At 49.1% G+C, this 17,452-nt stretch overlaps 1 protein-coding gene across 7 annotated transcripts in view; it reads left to right on the forward strand.

Annotated features, from left to right (window-relative positions):
* TNS3 (tensin 3) overlaps window positions 1–17,452 on the forward strand; it is a 331,575-nt gene that overhangs the window by 38,115 nt on the left and 276,008 nt on the right. The window contains exon 1 of one of the 7 annotated variants that reach the window (XM_073008858.1): window positions 12,665–12,682. The exons of the other annotated variants lie outside the window; for them this stretch is intronic. The gene's annotated coding sequence lies outside the window, so the exon portion shown is untranslated. Of the gene's footprint in view, window positions 1–12,664; window positions 12,683–17,452 lie in introns of those variants that run through there. 7 annotated transcript variants of the gene reach the window in all.

Raw genomic sequence — 17,452 nt, forward strand, 5'->3', positions numbered from 1 at the left:
GATGAGCAGCTGCTCAGATCCCTGCCCAGAGGAAGATTGGGTGCGGTGATGGTGGCCATGCTGTGAATACTGTGGGCTTTGTTCACAGCCACAGTGAGGAGGAGATAGGGTGTCCCGGTACAAGTTATCGCTCTATCTGCAGATCCATCTGTCCTTCCTCAAAAGGCTGCAGCCCACTTCGGGGCCATTGTGTCAAACAGTTGGCATTTGGCCTTGGCCCTGGGTAAAACACATGGCAGGGTATCACGTGGGTGCTGCTCACGACTCCCCCACATCTGCCGGGGTTTCCATAACGCACTGTTCTGTTTGCAGCTGCGCGAATGCGATATGGCACAGCAGCCGCTCGTAGACCTCAGGCTTGTTGTCATGCATAGAAGGTGCACACCACAGAGGGGAGGCGGCGGGCAGGGAAGTGGCTGGCATGAATTATTGACTGTGCGTGAGGCCCTGTGCAGGGAGATTCACTTGTTCCTTCCTTTGTTCATTTATTCATTCACTTACTCATTCCTTTCATGCAGCTAATGTTTAGTGAGCGCCTGCTGTGTCTCAAATACATTTAACCCTCACTCACTCTGTAGAAACTGAGACTCAGAAGGTGAATGCAGGGTGAGGTAGCTTGCCTACCATCTCAGCTTGGACACGGTGGGTCAAGGGGCTTCTGATCACACCCCTCAGACCCACAGTCTGCTTGTCTCCATCCTGCCTGCTCTGGAGCCCCCAGTTCTGCCAGCCACATCTCGAAGGTGAAGGAAGACGACCCCGTGACCCGTTCGGGGCTATGTTCCTGCTGCTATGGCCTGACTGGCCTCTCCCTACCCTCTCCTGCAGGCCCCGGGGCTCTCTGGAGCCCAAGGCTTAGTGTTTTGAATCACCGGTCTTTCCTTTGGGGGCTGCCTGTGCCAACTTTTCAAGGGCTTGATTGCAGGGCAGCCTCTCAGAGGGTCTTGGGGGAGCCCCCAGAGTGGAGTTTTGCCAGGGTGCCTGTGGGTACAGACAGCAAGGTGGAGGCAGCTTAGAAATCAGCATGTCACAGCACTGGGCTGGAGAATCAGTTGGATGCCTGAACCTCTCATTTTAGGGGGAAGCTGGCAGAGTAAGTCATGTTAGGCCCGGCTTGTTCCTTATCACTGAGCAGTGTTACCTGCGAGGGATGTACCATAGTTTACTTAATCACTCACCTGTTGCAAGACTTCCAGTTTATGAACATGATATATCTTCTCAGTTATTTAGATTATCTTTCATGTCTTTCATTGGCATCTGTGTAGTTTTGGGATACAGGTCCTATATATGTCTTGTTCAGGTTTACACCCAAGTGTCTCACTTTTTTTTTTTTATTTTTCTTTGAGATGGAGTCTCGCTCTGTCCCCAGGCTGGAGTGCAGTGGCGCCATCTCGGCTCACTGCAAACTCCATCTCCCGGGTTCACTTCATTCTCCTGCCTCAGCCTCCCAAGTAGCTGGGACTACAGGCGCCCCCCCACCATTCCCGACTAATTTTTTGTATTTTTAGTAGAGACGCGGTTTCACTGTGTTAGCCAGGATGGTCTCAATTTCCTGACCTTGTGATCCGCCTGCCTTGGCCTCCCAAAATGCTGGGATTACAGGTGTGAGCCACCACGCCGGGCCTCACTTCTTAAAGTGATTGTGGATGGCCTTGTATTTTTAATTTTGTGCCTATGTGTTCATTACTAGTATATAGAAGTGCAATTAACTTTTGTATGTTTACCTTGTATCCTGTGACCTTGCAAAGTTTTGTTTTGTATATTCCTGGGGATTTCCCATGTAGATAATCATGCCATCTGAAAATAGGGACAATGTTATTTCTTCCTGGACTTTGCCTTTTCAAAGGGCTCAGGCCAGTTTCCTTGTGGATTTTGCGCAGTATGGATTTGTATGGTTCTTCTCTCCTCATTCGATTCAGGATAAGCAGTGTTTGAAAAATGATTACTTACGCGTGTGGTGCCTCTGCTTGCCTCACATTAAGAGATGGAATGTCTCTCTCTCTTTTTTTTTTTGAGATGGAGTCCCGCTCTGTAGCCCAGGCTGGAGTGCAGTGGTACCATCTCGGCTCACTGTTTCAAGTGATTCTCCGGCCTCCTTGTTTCAAGTGATTCTCCTGCCTCAGCTTCCTGAGTAGCTGGGACTACAGGCACACACCACCACGCCCAGCTGATTTCTTGTATTTTTAGTAGAGATGGGGTTTGACCATGTTGGCCAGGCTGGTCTCGAACTCCTGATCTCAGGTGATCCACCTGCCTCGGTGTCCCTAAGTGCTGGGATTACAGGCATGAGTTACCGCGCCCGGCCATGAGATGGAATGACTTTTTGTCCTGTTGTTGGCCCGCTAAGTCAGATCACTTGGTTGAGACCCTGATTCCCTTCCTACCTTTGAGACTTTAACAACTCCAAACAACTTTCAGCCATTTTAACATCCAAAGATGACCTTTGCCTGAATTAGTTATTCCCTTAGGAGTTGTGCAGTAGTAGTTCTTAACTGTTTTTAAACACTTTAGAAACACTAATTGTCTTGCATATAATCGGACTGTTACTTAGCAATCCCTTTTGCTTGGGGAGCAAGCTCTTCAGAGTAAAAGGGAGAGCAGAACGGAAGAGAATCGTGTTTATTGTGTTGATTCCATAGGCGGTTTGCAAATCTGACAAAACAAAGATGTGTGCCTTTTCTCAAACCCTGACTCTGTATAACAGAGCACCCTGAGTACCTTTGGGCAGCACGCTATATAACTGCAGTGGAGACATCATTGTGGCTGCGATCACTGCCAAATGATAGATGCTTGCCCAGGCTCACCTACCAGGCAGGTGGCTGCTTGGGTGGCTCTGATGAGGAGTCCATGTTTTTGGATGAGTGCTGTCTTAAGTCAGCAGTTCTCACAGTGAGATCCTGACACCAGCATTAGCATCCCCTGGAAACTGTTAGGAATGCCAGTCCTGGGTTCCACCCCAGACAGACCTCCTGCATCAGACACTTTGGGTTGGGGCTTGTCAGGGTTTAGAATCATTCATCTGGATTAATCTTTTTTCCAATATGTAGTACTAATCTGAAACCCTAGTGAAGTTGTTAATTGAGATGTCTTTAAAGTTCCACGTGGCTTTGCAGTAATCCACGCATATCATGCTATCAGACTGTGGCTGGTTGCTCTTCCAAAGCCTCTCAGAGCCTGTGTGAGGAATAAGCTGCATTTACAGTTCTCATACTTAGGATAACTCCTTTCAGCTCCCTGAACCCCCAATGTGAGTTTTTGCCTAAGATTAAGAAATCCAGCAGAGTTCGAAATTGGAAAGTGAGGTTGGTGTTAACTAGTGTAAATTTGTGTGTATTTTCCGCATTTGTTTATATTTAACTTTGTTCCCCACCTACTGGCTTATTACCTTAAGAAATAAAAAGTTGGCCAGACATGGTGACTCATGCCTGTAATCCCAGTAATTTGGGAGGCTGAGGCGGGCTGATCACCCAAGGTCAGGAGTTTGAGACCAGCCTGGCCAGCATGGTGAAACCCCCTCTTTACTAAAAATACAAAAAATCAACCGGGCATATGGTGTGCGCCTGTACTCCCAGCTACTCGGGAAGCTGAGGCAGGAGAATCACTTGAATCTGGGAGATGGAGGTTGCAGTGAGCTGAGACTGCAGCACTGCACTCTAGCCTGGGAGAAAGAGCGAGCCTCTGTCTCCAGAAAAAAAGGCCGGGTGCGGTGGCTCATGCCTGCAATCCCAGCACTTTGGGAGGCCGAGGCGGGTGGATCACGAGGTCGGGAGATTGAGACCATCCTGGCTAACACGGTGAAACCCAGTCTCTACTAAAAATACAAAAAATTAGCCGGGCGTGGTGGCGGTTGCCTGTAGTCCCAGCTACTCGGGAGGCTGAGTCAGGAGAATGGCGTGAACCCATGAGGCAGAGCTTGAAGTGAGCTGAGATGGCTCCACTGCACTCCAGCCTGGGCGACATAGTGAGACTCCGTCTCAAAAAAAAAAAAAAAAAAAAAAAAAAAAAAAAAAAAATTAAATAAAATAAAAAGAAATAAAAAAAATCAACATTTCTGGAGGCTAGTGTCTTTATAGCCTGCTCTACTGGTTGAGGATTTTGATTTTTCACCAATGAGATGCAGACTGAGCTTCTTTTGTGTGCAAGTCAGTCTGCTTTTCTTACAACGAAGAGTTGAGTTCCTATGAACCCAGGAGCAAGTAGGTAGCCGTGTATGCATCTGGACCAAGCTGTGAGAAGGGGACATGTCTGCAGAGGAAAAGAAGGTGCTGTGGAAACTGAGAGGTGAATGGGAATAGGGTAGGGGAGGCAGCCAAGATCTTAGTGGTATTAATCAGTCAGGTTGTCCAGTAAACATAACCAACAGGGCATGTTCATATATATGCATACATATATATGTGTATATATATATATATGAATAAATTTTAGCAGTTCTTGAGCTTGCAGTCTTTTTTTTTTTTTTTTTTTTTTTGAGACGGAGTCTCGCTCTGTTGCCCAGGCTGGAGTGCAATGGCAGGATCTCGGCTCCTCTGCCTCCTGGGTTTAAGTGATTCTCCTGCCTCAGCTCCTGAATAGCTGGGATTACAGGTGCATGCCACCAGGCCCGGCTAATTTTTGTATTTTTAGTAGAGATGGGGTTTCACCATGTTAGTCAGGTTGGTCTCGAACTCCTGACCTCGTGATTCACCCACCTCGGCCTCCCAAAGCGCTGGGATTATAGGCATGAGCGACCGCGACTGGCAAGGTTGCAGTCTTGAGTCTGAAGGCAGCTTGGAGCAGAATTCGGAATCTCAGTCTTTAAAGGGCTTCAGCTGATTGGATTAGCGCCCACTGACATTATGGATGGTCATTTGCTTTACTCAAAGACCACTGGTTTAAATATTCTTTTTTTTTTTTTGAGACGGAATCTCGCTCTGTCACCCAGGCTGGAGTGCAGTGGCGTGATCTCGGCTCACTGCAAGCTCCGCCTCACAGGTTCATGCCATTCTTCTGCCTCAGCCTCCCAAGTAGCTAGGACTACAGGCACCCACCACCACACCAGCTAATTTTTTGTATTTTTAGTAGAGACGGGGTTTCACTGTGTAAGGCAGTATGGTCTCGATCTCCTGACCTTGTGATCCGCCCATCTTGGCTTCCCAAAGTGCTGGGATTACAGGCGTGAACCACTGCGCCCAGCCTTAAATGTTAATCATATGTAAAAAATACCTTCATGCAACATCTAGACTGATATTTGGCTAAATAGTCGGATACCATGGCCTAGCCAAGAGGATGCATAAAATTAATGACCACTGCAAGGAATCAGGACTGTGACAGTGACTGTGGTCTGGGGGAGTGGGAAGATTTACACTGGTTGGCAAGTGGGTGTGGGAAAAGCCACCAATAGTGTCCTACTTGCTCAGTGGCCTCAACCCATGCCCATCACTAGGCTTGTGGAACACAAAAGTGAGTCACTTTCTGGAGAACCGGGGCAGGGCTTCTGTAAGTCGGCTTTGAGGACACCCTGGGGGTGAGATTGGATCTCTCCAGGATAGGGTTGGTGTCCTCCAGAGGGAATAAGCATCCTGACATCAGAGGTTGGGCACTCGATCTTGCTAGTGAGTCCTGCCCTATGGTTGACTGGCCCGGGACCCAGGAGGTCATCAGGAGGTCATCACTGGATCCTGAAGCTTTTCTGTCAAAACTGGTGAAAAGGCCTTCTTCAAGAGCACCTTTCAGAGTGAGCACCCAGGAGACGTTCGTGAAAGTATGAACTCCCCTCAGCTTAGGAGCTGTTCTTACGTATTTATCTCACCGTCCAGCTAGTAGGGCTGTGGACTTTAGATCTTTATCATTGGCCTAGGTTTGAGAGTCCTTGAAGGGGGGCTCCAGGCAGGAGGGTTCTGTGTTTCTGGCAGGTCCCCATGCAGCTCCTGGCCGTGGCCACTCCCATCTGCCTCAGTCACTCTGGGTGATCCTCGTGTGCCCAGGCAGAGGGCCTGGCCTGGGGATGCCCAGGGAGTTTTACCTAGCTTTGCTGTTAGGGACATGAAGGAGAACGGGCATAGCTAAAGAAGGGTATGGCCAGAGAGGGCTGGGCCTGGAGCTGGAGGTGGGGCCATGTCTTGGCTCCCAACCGGTTGTTGAGTTGAATTATCCCCAGGCACCCATGGAGTTGACTTGTCCTGAAACCCATCTTCTGTGTGCCTTGAATTTATCCATGCTGTTCTTACCCATGTCATCTTCAGAGAGAAAAGTCTTTTTCCCATACACAGCCAAGAGACTGACTTCACTCGTTTTGTATGTAGTTAAGAATTCCACCAAAAAGAATTCTGCTGCCATACCATCTCCGAGGATGTCCCATAAACTTGGTTGCAGAGTTTTGTGAAATGTTGCACTCCAGTAGAAGGCAGCAGACTAGGCTGGGCGTGGCGGCTCATGCCTGTAATCCCAGCACTTTGGGAGACCAAGGCGGGCGGATCACCTGAGGTCAGGAGTTTGAGACCAGCCTGACCCATATAATTAAACCCCATCTCTACTATGGGGTTGGTGTGGTGGTGGGCACCTGTAATCCCAGCTACTTGGGAGGCTGCGACAGGAGAATTGCTTGAACCTGGGAGGCGGAGGTTGCAGTGAGCCGAGATAGTGCCATTGCACTCCAGCCTGGGCAACAAGAGTGAAACTCCATATTGGGAGGGAAGAAAAACAAGGCAGCAGACGAGACTGAAGGGTGTGACCTTTCAAGTGTTTATCCACCTTTGACCAAATAAATCTAATTGCATCTCTTTGAGTCTACTTAAGATAACTATCAATGACAAAGATTTTTTTTTCAGAACTCTGTTGAGGAAAAATGAGCTGGCTTTTCCATTTCCAGAACGATCTCCAGGTCAGAGGCATACACTGGGTCAGTCCCGGGAAGGGAGGCCACTCCTCCCCTGGATGGTCAGGGTGCACAGGGAATTTTTGCCATCATTACTGCAATGGAGAAATGTTTACCTATCAAACTGTATTGCAACTGTGTTTCAATTCTTTGCCACCTTGGACTGTTAGTAAGTATTGACTTCTTGAGATTACCAGTAGACTCAGTGGCCGAACCAGCTATGTACTGTGAAGCAGACCACCCCATAACTTAGTGGTTTAAAGGAAAATAAATTCTTTCTTGAGGTCCAGTGGGCTGGCTACGTGGGAGCTGTGCTCAGCAGGTCTTCACAGCCCAGCCTTTCTGTCTGCGTGGTCCTGCTTCTGAGCAGGTTCATCTCAGGTCACCCAAGGGCAAAGGCAGAAGCTGCAGGCAAAACCTCAGGTTCTGTTCCATTGACCAAAGCAAGACCAGCTCAGATGCCAGGGATAGGAAATAGATTCCACCTTTTGATGAGTCTTGGGAGAAAAATATTGTGGCCGTGTTTTTCATTCTAAAATGTTGCTTGACTCTTCCGTTTACTTATTCAGCAAATTTTGTTTTAAAAATTGGCCCCTTGCCGATACCTGCAACCCACCTAAGGAATCACACAGCCTCACACTTCTGAGGTGACTGCATGATTTGGCTATGAGTTTCCTGACAGTCATTGTGATGAGGGAAACATGGTTTTGAATTGTTTCTTGGTATCTAAGCAATTAAAAAAAAAAAAAAAACAGTTAAGAAAAACGGACAGTGAACAGAAACATGTTATTCTGGAAAGTAGAGACGTTTCTGAGGCTGAATCCTGAGGTGGGTGGTCCCACAGGGTCCCTGCGTAGTCCGCAGTCATACCCTGCGCCCACCACAGTAGAGAAGTGGAACACAATAGTTTCTAACACACTCAGTGGTGGCCAAAGGCAGCGTGATAAGATGCAGGCCCCTAAGAATAAGGTTCCAGGAATTTGAGCATCCTGTGCTCCATGTGTCCAACTCTGAGACACAAGGACAAAGCACTAGAATATCGCCCTCAAGCTACAGAAGAATAAACCTAGGTGTGTGGGGCTACAGAGGCATGAGCATCTGTCCTAGCTTCCCCTCTGAAGTTTGCCCAACCAGCATCGCACTATGTCCTAACTATGACCCTGGACAAGGAGGTGACCACACTGTGCCTCAGATACTTCTGGTGTTATGGTGATATTTTCGTGAAGTCACACCTGGAAATCCCTGGGGTGAGCAGTCACTGTGACCTGACATCAGAGGCCAGGGGTCTGGCAGTTGTCTATGGGGACACCCGCCTGCCCGACATGGGGTCACATAGGGTTGCCTGGGGATCACAGCCTGTTTTTTTTTTTTTTTTTTTTTTTTGGACGGAGTCTCGCTCAGTTGCCCAGGCTTGAGTGCAGTGGCAGGATCTCAGCTCACTGTGAGCTCTGCCTCCCGGGTTCATGCCATTCTCCTGTCTCAGCCTCCTGAGTAGCTGGGACTACAGGTGCCCGCCACCACGCCTGGCTAATTTTTTTTGTATTTTTAGTAGAGACGGGGTTTCACCATGTTAGCCAGGATGGTCTCGATCTCCCAACCTCGTGATCTGCCCTCTTCAGCCTCCCAAAGTGCTGGGATTACAGACGTGAACCACCACACCTGGCCGATCACAGCCTGTTTCTATATGGATCTGGTGGTGCATGGGTTCCTCACTGAGGACTTGGAGGCTTCAGGCTCTAGGACAGCCCCAAGTCCCCCAGCCAGGACCTCAGAAAGGACACTGTTCTGAGTGGATTTGGGAGGAGCAAGTTTGGGGTGCTGACAGGTGGGACTGCTGTTGCCCCTTGAAGGGGGTCAAGTGTGGGCTGTTGTCTGTGCTGGGATCCCAGTTCAAGGGTCGCAGGAGCAGCCAGCCAGACCACAGGCAGCGTTGGCCAAGGACTGGGTGCTCCCGACAGTAGCAGAGATGGGGATGAGGGAGTCTGGAGAGAAGGCCACTGGGTGAGAAGTTAGGGCTTTGGTTGGGCAGATTTGTGGAAGACACGAAAACACCAGAATTCCATGGTGAAAACCGGGTTTTGGTTTGGACAGAGTGATATCTTTTTTTTTTTTTTTTTTTTTGGACGGAGTCTCGCTGTGTCGCCCAGGCTGGAGTGCAGTGGCCGAATCTCAGCTCACTGCAAGCTCCGCCTTCCAGGTTCATGCCATTCTCCTGCCTCAGCCTCCCGAGTAGCTGGGACTACAGGCGCCCGCCACCTCACCCGGCTAGTTTTTTTGTATTTTTTAGTAGAGACGGGGTTTCACCGTGTTAGCCAGGATGGTCTTGATCTCCTGACCTCGTGATCCGCCCGTCTCGGCCTCCCAAAGTGCTGGGACTACAGGTTTGAGCCACCGCGCCTGGCCCAGAGTGATACCTTAATTGGTTTGTGCTGCTGTAACCGGATACCTTAGTTTGGGCAATTTATAGATGTCAGGAATTTATTTCTCACAGTTCTGGAGGCTGGAAGTCCAAGATCAAGGCCCTCGGTGTCTGGTGAGTGCCTGTTTCCTGGTTCATAGACGGTGCCTTTTATGGCCCTAACATGGTAGAGGGGTGAGAGAGCTCCCTGGGATCATTATTATGAGGCCCTAAGCCCATCCTGAGGCTCCAGCCTCATGACCTAACCACCTTTTTAAGGTCCCAGCTCCTCATACCATCACCTTGGGGTTTAGGGCTTCAACATAGGAATTGGGGGTAGGGGGCGGGTCACAGACATTCGGACCATGGCAATGATGCATAAAAGCCCAGTTTGGGGTGGGCAGCAAAGGGAGACTGGCAGCCGGCTCTCGCAGTCCTGCGGGGGTGGAGCAGGTGATGTAGACCCAGCTTCCTGCCTTGGGGCCCCAGTGACCCTCAGCAGCATCGTGAATCCCTTCAAGCCGGGTGTAGTGTGTGTGGATTGTTCTCAGAGGGTTTGTGGCTTCATCAGATCATCAGGGCTGCTCGACCCCCAGAATGTGAAGGCCAGGGTTTGCGTAAAAGGGCCCATGTCCTATGCTATAGCAGCTCTCTCCGCGTGTCCTGGTCCCCAGGCTGCCCCATCGCCCTGATGAAGAGGCACAGTGGAGCTTGGGCCTGGAATGAGGGGAAGTGGAAGGAGGTGAAGTGAGTGCAGAGATGGACACGGGCCCCAGGGAGACTGGGGCCATAGGATGCCGTGAAGTTTGATGGAGGCCTCAGAGCTGTAGAGCAGGAGGGCTGGCCTTTCATAAGATTGGCTCCTGTGGCTCTTGTTTTAGCCCCTTCCAGCCCCTATCCCTGCCTCTTGTTCTTCATTCTCTGCATGGTCCTGGGGTGCGTAAAGATGATGTGACGAGGTCGAGGCACCGCCCTGCACCAGAAAGTTCTTGGAACTCACCAAGGTCACATTCCTAAGATGGAATGTTGTGAAGCTGCCTCTGCTGTTCCTTGGGGGATTCTCCCACTCCGTTTATTAAAAAGCTGAAAATGTGTCTTGATGTCTGTTTATTTATCTATTTTTTGTGAGACGGAGTTTTGCTTTGTTGCCCAGATTGGAGTGCAGTGGCGCGATCTTGGCTCGCTGCAACCTCCACCTCTCGGGTTCAAGCAATTCTCCTGCCTCAGCCTCCCGAGTAGCTGAGACTACAGGCACGCATCACCATGCCCGGCTAATTTCTGTATTTTTAGTAGAGACGGGATTTCACCATATTGGCCAGACTGGTCTCAAACTCCTGATCTCGTGATCCACCCACCTTGGTTTCCCAAAGCGCTGGGATTACAGGTATGAGCCACCACGCCCTGCCTGTTTGTATATTTAAATATGCATTAAACATGGGATTGGAAGAGTGACATGGGAGGTCCATATATATGGGCGTTGCGAGCTTTGCTTCTGCCTTCCAGTGCTTTCCCTTGGACTCCCTCTGGGGAGATTCGGGCTCTGGGAGATTCGCGGCCGGTTTTGCCATTCCCAGGTGAGTGGAAGGGCTCGTGGGGGTCATGCAAAGCTCTCTCCTGCTCATGGCCTTGGACATAACCAAGGAGGGCTTGACCTGGGACCCTGAGCAGGATTTTCCTGCAGGTGTACACAGAGGAATGTCCCATAGGGTGGTTGTGTGGGAGAGTGGGCCCTGGGGAGGCAGAGCTGGGACCCTCTGCTGAGGGGGGAGGCAGTGGAACCTGTCCTTTCCTCATGCGTGGGAAACCTGCCCCGGGAGGCTGCAGTTATTTTGTCTCAGTTTTTCCATTGAGGAAACAGTAGTCAGTGGAAATTTGCAAGTAGGTAATGGGAGAGGTGGACCTGAACCCCAAGTCCTTAGAATGAAAACCTGGGTCTTCCTTGGTCCCTGCAGGTGTGCTCCACTGCCCGGTGGGGAGGTGCTGGGGTCGGCCTCTTTGAAGTCAGGCTGATGGACACATTTGGGGTTGGTGGGGGCACCCACTCTTGCATGGAGGAGGATGTGGGACCCTCTGCCAAGTGTCAAGTTAGCCTGAAATGAGGCACAGACTGGGAGCTTTGCCTTTTGCCCTGGGGTAAGAATAAAAGAAGAAAACAATGCAGGCCAAGGAAGCATTCCTGGGAGGTGGTGCAGCCTCTTTGATCCTCCTCGGCACTGGCTTGCTGTAGCTTGCTCTTATCAGGACGGCAAATTCCCTGTTTCCTTTTATGTTGGGAACCTACAAGAGGCTCTGATGCTAGAAGCGGGCTCCCTCATTCTTGCCTGAAGGAAGCAGTGTCCTGTATACAGGCGTCAGCGCCCACATGGGGGTGGACAGTGGAGGGCCAGCCTGGGCCTGCCTCCTGTGCTCAGGCCTCCTTGGTGGGGGTGGGAGTGGGGGTGGTGCAGAGGTTCTCGTCATTTGCCAGAGGGACAATGGGCAGACAGCAGAGATGTCCCAAGGCCTGCTCACCGCCTGCCTTCTACCCAGCCCTCTGGAAAAGAGGCTGTCCTTCCAGTTTGGAGACTTCCTCTGGAGAATTCTATGACACGCGTTCTTAAACCGTGAATGTAATCCCGTAAGGTGTGGTTTGTAGCGTGTGGGCTGGAATAATTCCTTGTTGGACAGTTTGCTCCAGGAATGGCGTGGACTCCCTACCTCCTCCCCCTACGTGCTAGTGGCCACCCCAGTGGTGGTGATGGTTAAAATGTTCTCACATTTCCAAATGTCCCCAGCGCCTCCAATTATTAGTAGGCAGAGAAGTCAGTCGGCACTTAGAAAAACAAACTAGGATGAACAATCCCAGAGAATATTCTGCCAGTTGCCACGTCATATTTCCGTGAAACCTTCAGTTATTTACCCATATGGGTGCTTTACCTGGTTGTTACTTAAGATAGATTTCTGTATGTGTTGCAAGGAAAGGCATTGCAGAAATGGACAGGGCCATTTTTTTCATTCCACATTGTGACTCTTCCTTTTCTGTATTTGAAAGATTAAAAGATAGCACCCCCTAGATGGGCAAGGGTTGGGTTAAATAGTAGTGTTGGGACAGAAAGGTCCATTTGTGAGCTCGCTGCAGGCAGGGTTGATGGTCCTGGTGGAAGCAGCCTTGGCGGCTGCTGGTTTTCAAAGCCTCTAACAGGCTGTGCATCTCACCTGTGACTGCACCCCTGAGGAAAGAAGAAAAGTCAGCCTCTCCCTTACACAGGACGCTTATGAACTTTCCCAGACACACTGTTGGCCTCAAGGATTGTTCTGACCCTGGACATTTGTAGGACTTTTCCAAGGTGGATCTGAGCCTCCTCCTCATGTGCTCCAGGCAGAGACCAGGATTCGGGTGCATCACCAACTGGTGGAAGATGGGGACTAGGCATCCTGCATGCCCTGCTCAGGTCAGGTTCTATTGCTCCCCACCCTCACTGCTCCTGGTTATCATCATCTATGGGGGGCATGGCTTGGTGGCAGGTACTGGAGGACGGAGGGCTGGGAGTAGGGCCTCTTGGCTGCAACCTGCCCTTCTGCCCAGCACCCTTGCACTGGGAATCACCAGGTGCTATTCCTTCCTTGCATGTTGTGCTCACTGTACCAAAGACTTGTGGAGTTTTGCCATTTGGCTTTATGGGAGGTTGCATGCCCCCCAGACCAGCCAGCGAGAGTGGGCAGGATCTGGCCTGGGGCCCGCACTTTGCAGCCCCTGAAGATCTCAGCCTTCATGCCTCTGCTTTGCTTCCCTCGGCTTGGGAAGCTTCACTCGCCCCTGCCCCCAGAGTGTGACTCAGATGTACCCACTGACCAGAGGAACTTGTGGGGAGGAAGTCACAATTATGGGCTTAGAGAAAGAAAAGTCAAACAACCAACAAAATAGTAATCATGCTCGCCTGTGGATTGGGCCTAAGGGATGTGGGGCCCTCTGTCGTCCTCAGTTCCCTACCTCAGAACTTCAGATGCCTAGACTCAGGCCGGAGGGTCCCTAGAGCCCCAGGACAGGCAGAACACCCACATTCATGGGGGTGCAGAGTTGTCCCCAGATGGCCTGGAGAGACCGTTGCTCAGGGGGTCTTGGCTTTTAGTGTGTCTCAGAATAGGGGTGCAGAGTTGTCCCTAGACGGCCTGGAGAGACCCCTGCTCAGGGGGTCTTGGCTTTTAGTGTGTCTCAGAATGGGGACTCTAAAATCTATCTGGGAGCCTCCTTAGAGTGGCTGAGTTTTGTTTTATTAAAGGTAATTTTTTAAAAATCACATTTTGATTTTAAAAGTTCTCTAGGAGCTTCTGCAGTTGGTATCATTTTCACTAGAACCTCTTACTGCCCAGTTGTCAACAGGGTTATTCTAGAAAAGAGGGCATGTGTGTTCAAGGAGAATCTGAACATGGGATTCACACACTGAACTCCAACTGATTGCCTCCGCCTTTGTGTGTGTTTATATGTTTATGTGTGTAAGCTCACGTTCCTAAATGTATATGTACACACACGTATGTGTGTCCACATGAATACACACATATACCGTGCATGCATGCATACCTACATGTATGTGTCTGTATCTGCATATAATGTGCATGTGTGTATTATGTGTGTGCAGGCTTACTTTGGAGATACTGCAGTTTGGTGCCAACTGGACCACTGCAATAAAATGAATATTGAGATAAAGCAACTTGTACACATCTTTTAGTTTCCCAGTGCATATAAAAGTTGTTTATACTAAGCTATAGTTTACTAAGTGTGAAAATGGCAGTATGTCTAGAAAAACAACATGTCTTCATTTAAAAATGCCTTATTGCTAAAAAATGCTAGCAATCTTTTGAGCCTTCAGCAAGTTAAAATCTTTTTGCTGATGGAAGGTCTTGCCTACGAGTTCATGAGTTTGGACTGATCAGTGGCTGCTGAAGGTTGGAGTGGCTGTGGCAATTCCTTAAAATAAGACAATCATAGGCCTGGCGCAGTGGCTCACGCCTATAATCCCAGCACTTTGGGAGGCCAAGGCGGGCAGATCAGGAGGTCAGGAGATCGAGATCATCCTGGCTAACACAGTGAAACCTCATCTCTACTAAAAATACAAAAAAATTAGCTGGGCGTGGTGGCGGGCGCCTGTAGTTTCAGCTACTCAGGAGGCTGAGGCAGGAGAATGGCGTGAGCCTGGGAGGCAGAGCTTGCAGTGAGCCGAGATGGCGCCACTGCACTCCAGCCTGGGCAACAGAGGGAGACTCCGTCTCAAAAAAAAAAAGAAAAAAAAGTAATAAGACAATGATAAAGTTTGCCATGTCCGTTGACTCTTTTATGAAAGACTTCTCTGTAGCATGTCATAGTGTTTAATAGCATTTTATCCACAGTAGAACTTTTTTCAAAATTGGAATTAACCCTGTTGCTGCTTTATTACATTTACACGATTACATTTTTGTAACTTTTTTTTTTTTTTTGAGACGAAGTCTCACTCTTGTCCCTCAGGCTGGAGTGCGATGGCATGATTTCGGCTCACTGCAACCTCTGCCTCCTGGGTTCAAGCGATTCTCCTGCCTCAGCCCCCCGAATAGCTGGGATTACAGGCACCTGTCAGCCCGGCTAGTTTTGGTACTTTTAGTAGACAAGGGGTTTCGCCGTGTTGGCCAGGCTGATCTGGAACCCCCCACCCACCTCAGCCTCCCAAAGTGCTGGGATTACAGGCTTGAGCCACCACACCCGGCCACATTTGTGTAATTTTCTAAATGCTTTGTTGTCATTTCAATAATATGTACAGCATCTTCTTTATCAAGGGTAGATTCCATCTTTTTTGTTGTTGTTGTTGTTGAGACGGAGTCTTGCTCTGTTGCCAGGCTGGAGTGCAGTGGCACAATCTCAGCTCACTGCAACCTCTGCCTCCTGGGTTCAAGTGATCCTCCTGCCTCAGCCTCCTGAGTAGCTGGGATTACAGGCACACACTACCATGCCCAGCTAATTTTTGTATTTTTAGTGGAGACGGGATTTCACCATGTTGGCCAGGATGGTCTCGATCTCTTGACCTTGTGATCCACCTGCCTTGGCCTCCCAAAATGCTGGGATTGCAGGCAAGAACCACCGTGTCCGGCCCGATTCCATCTTAAGAAACCACTTTGTTTGCTTATGCATAAGAAGCAACTTCTTATCCGTTAAAGATTGATCATGAGATTGCAGCAATAGTCACATCTTCAGGCTCCACTTCTAGTTCTAGTGCTCTTGCTGTTCCCAGCACATCTGCAGCTCCTTTTTTCACTGAAGTCTTGAACCTTCAAGATCATTCATAAGGGTTGAAATCAACTTCTTCCAAACTCCTGTTAATATTGACAATCTGACTTCCTCTCATGAATCACAAATGTTCTTAAAGGCATCTGGACTGTTGAATCTTTTCCAGAAGGTTTTCAATAGACTTTGCCCAGATACATCAAAGGAATCACTACTTATCGGAGCTATAGCCTTAGAAAATATGTTTCCTTCTTTTTTTTCTTTTTTTTTGTGATGGAGTCTTCCTCTGTCACCCAGACTGGAGTGCAGTGGTGTGATCTCAGCTCACTGCAACCTCCGCCTCCTGAGTTAAAGCAGTTCTCCTGTCTCAGCCTCCTAAGTAGCTGGGATTACAGGCACCTGTCATCATGCCAGGCTAATTTTTGTACTTTTAGTAGAGACAGGGTTTCGCCATGTTGGGCAGGCTGGTCTGGAACTCCTGACCTCACGTGATCCACCTGCATCGGCCTCCCAAAGTACTGGGATTACAGGCGTGAGCCACCGTGCCCGGCCCAAAATGTATTTCTTAAAAAGTAAGACTTGAGGGCCAGGCGCAGTGGCTCATGCTTGTAAACCCAGCACTTTGGGAGGCTGAGGTGGGCGGATCGCCGGAGGTCAGGAGTTCGAGACCAGCCTGGCCAACATAGTGAAAACCCGTCTCTACTAAAAATACAAAAATTAGACGGACTTGGTGGCAGGCGCCTGTAATCCCAGCTATTCGGGAGGCTGAGGCAGGAGAATCGCCTGAACCTGGAGGCCGAGGTTGCTGTGAGTTGGAGGCTGCAGTTAGCTGAGATTGCACCATTGCACTCCAGCCTGGGCAACAAAAGCCAGACTTCGTCTCCAAAAAAAAAAACAAAAAAAAAAACAAACATAAGAGCTGAAAGTCAAAATTACTCCCTGATCCATGGGCCGTAAAATAGATGTTGTGTTAGTAGGCATGAAAACACCATTTAGTTCTTTGTACATCTCTGTCAGAGTTGCTGCATGACCACGTGCATTGTCAACAGGTAGTAATATTTTGAAAATAATCTCTTTTTTTCTGAGCAGTAGGTCTCAACAGTGAGCTTAAAGTAGTCACTAAACCATGCTGTATGCAGAAGTTCTGTCATCCAGGCTTTCCTGTTCTATTTACAGAGCACAGGGAGGGTAGATTTAGCATAATTCTTAAGGGTTCTGGAATTTTCCGAACGGTAAATGAGCATTTGCTTCAACTTAGAGTCATTAGTTGCCTTAGCCCCTCACAAGACAGCCTGTGCTTCGAAGTTCTGAAGCTCGACATTGACTCCTCCTCTCTGTCTGTGAAAGTCCTAGATGGCATCTTCTCCCAACAGAAGGCTGATTTTGTCTGCATTGAAATCTGTTGTTTAGTGTGGCCACCTGCATCAATGGTCTTGTCTAGATCTTCTGAATAACTTGCTGCTTCACCTTACTCTGTTATGTTATGGAGATGGCTTTTTTTACTTAAACCTCTTGAGCCAACCTCTGCTAGCTTCAAACTTTTCTCCTGCCACTTCCTCACCTTGCTGAGTCTGCATAGAATTGAAGAGAGAGAGGACCTTGCTCTGGATTAGGCTTTGGCTTAAGGGAATGTGGTGGCTGGTTTGATCTTCTAATCCAGACCACTCAAACTTTCTTTGTATCAGCAAAAGGCTGTTTTGCTTTCTTATCATTCGTGTGTTTACTGGAGTAACACTTAATTTCCTTCAGGAACTTTTCATTTGCATCTGCACCTTGGCTAACTGTTTGGCACGAGAGGCCTGGCTTTTAGCCTGTCTGAGCACATGCCTTCCCCACTACGCTGACTCATTTCTAGCTTTTAAGAGATGTGACTCTTCCTTTCACTTCAACACTTACTGGTTATTAATTGGCCTGATTTCAGTGTTGTTGTGTCTCAGGGAATAGGGAGGTCCGAGGAGAGGGAACCAGCAGT

Source organism: Chlorocebus sabaeus, chromosome 21 (genome assembly GCF_047675955.1).
Source record: "Chlorocebus sabaeus isolate Y175 chromosome 21, mChlSab1.0.hap1, whole genome shotgun sequence".
NCBI classification, from domain to species: domain Eukaryota; kingdom Metazoa; phylum Chordata; class Mammalia; order Primates; family Cercopithecidae; genus Chlorocebus; species Chlorocebus sabaeus.